The sequence below is a fragment of the Octodon degus genome, unplaced genomic scaffold (genome assembly GCF_000260255.1).
Source record: "Octodon degus isolate 3935 unplaced genomic scaffold, OctDeg1.0 scaffold00105, whole genome shotgun sequence".
NCBI classification, from domain to species: Eukaryota; Metazoa; Chordata; class Mammalia; order Rodentia; family Octodontidae; genus Octodon; species Octodon degus.
Window position 1 is genome coordinate 3,140,789 of NW_004524681.1, and position 2,344 is coordinate 3,143,132.

The following is a 2,344-nucleotide window of genomic DNA, read 5'->3' on the forward strand; positions in this document are numbered from 1 at the left end:
TGTTCTTTTCAAAGCAACATATAGAACAATCCAAGAGGACCCGCATAACAGGCATCGGAAATGGTAAGATCTTACAGGTGGGTGGCATGCAAGTATTTTACATTGTTAAATGTAAAGAAAAGATGCTGCTTATTCATTTTCCTGGGAAAAAAATGAAACACCTAAGAAAAAGACTTAATTAAATATAAATATTATTTTCCATGTATATAGTTTTTTCCCCCTTTTTAAAAACAAAATGGCAAAAATTAGAATTATAGGTCAGAATCATTTCTCTCTTAACTAAAGATTGTCACTGGCAATATTTGGTACTAAAATAAAATTCCCTTTAAAAGCTTATTTTTTGTGCATCTCGTTCCACCCAAGGGCAGTTCCTACCTACTCTCCGACCCAGAGGCTGCTCCGAGCCGTGTGCTTCGGCTCCCTGCACTCTCCACCCCGCCCCGCTGTGCTCAGAAACGCGCAGGCACACGGATTTACAGAAAAGCCTGCAGAGAGCCAGTTGTGCTATCTCAGCGTCTTCTCTGCATCTCCACCTCTCTTTTCCCATTGATTCTTGGGAGAAAAATAGAACATGTTTTAAAATATCCTCTCAGGTTTCCCATCCCGCCCCACGACAATTCTTTCATTTTTCCAAGCTGAGGCCCCATGCCTCAGGACAGCTCTATCCTGAGTGACATCCCAGCCTCAACTCATCCTTTCGGAGAAAATCTGAACCAAAGACAACAAAAGCCTGGGGAGATAGCTCAGTAGAATAAGTGCTTGCCTGGCAAGCGCAGAGCCCTGAGTTCAATCCTCCATACCACAAAAAAAAAAAAAAAAAAAAAAGACAACAAAAGCTGCTGGGAGCACTGCTGCCCATGTGAGAAGCAGGGAGAACGACTCAGAATCGCAGGCTTGCAAGTTTAGGAGGCAGGAGGGGCTTAGAGACCATCTACTTCCCTCCCAGATGAAAAGAAGATCAGATGGAGGGACAGAGCCTGCCCGAAACCGCATGCAGCTGGCAGCCTCCTACCCAGTGTCCTTTTCCATCCCCGGTGGCCAAAGGAGCTTAATTCTTGTGGGATTGGAGGCAAATGAAGTCCAGGCAAGATTTATTAAGCACCAACTATGTACAAGGCACCTGACTCGACAGGTGTAAAGATACAAAGGTGGCTGAGACACAGCCCCTGCCTTCTAGTGCTGAGGAGGGCCGAGGGGCCATGCATGCTCCATCCCTGCCTTCCTTAGCAGCTCCTGGCCAGGGCTACGGTTGCTGGTGGGGGTCTCTACTGCCCCAGCTAACTGTTGGCAGCAGGTGCCCCTCCCTCAGCCAGCACCTGTCACACCATTGCTGTGTAGGCCTGATAATTCCTGGAGCACTGGGACAATCATCTCTCCTGGGCCCCCAGCAATACCTTAGGACTTAGCCTGCCCCACTGCAGGGGTGACAGAAGGTAGCAGCATCCCAGACCCTCCTCTCACCTCAGCCTCTGCTTGCTTTCTCCTGAGCCCTCTGCAAGGAGGGAGGGCCGACACAAGGCAGGAGTACACCCCATCCCGGGCACCCCCCTCCTCTCTGGGGGACAAGTGAAGCAATTCCAGTGGCTCCATCATGCCATGCTTCGATCCCCTACTCCAGAACACATGGACGATGTCACTGTTGCTCAGAATAGAGCAGACTCAGGACAGCAGGGGACACACCGATGAGCTGACCGTAATACGGCTCCTCTGCTTCCGTGCCGCACCGTCTTGCCCCTATAGTGCTTTCACCCAATAGTCTGATTACGGTCTCACCACAACTCTGGAGGTAGTTAGTGAAGATATTAATCCCTCTTAATAGTGGAGGGAGCCAGGCCTGTGAGCTCATATGGCTTGCCAAAGCCACCAAGCCAGGAAAGCGCGGGGCAAGCGTCCCAGTTTCCTGACCCCCAGTGCAATCCTCATCCCCCAGAAGTCTCTATACTTGGAGGCAGCTGAATGAACTGCCCTTGATCACATCCCTGCTAAGTGTTGGGGATGGGTTCCGGAGGGTTCAGTGTCACCATCTGTCAGGATAGTGCCCTCTGCCACCCCAAGCAGCTGAGCCAGTGTCCTCAGAGTGACGGCCACAGGTAGGCTACCACAGAAGGTCTGGCTGGCTACCCTCACCCTCTTGCTCTTCTGCTCTGTCCTTCCCCTTCCTCCAAGTCCCAAAATGGCCTAAGTCTTGTTACACATACTGCAATTTGAACAGTGCCCAGCGTCGGGCTCCAGATTGAAAACAGGCTAATTGGGACCGGGGAGATGGCTCAGTAGAATAAGCACCTGCCTGGCAAGTGCAAGAGTCTGAGTTCAATTCTGGCTCCACAAAAAAAAAAAAAAAAAA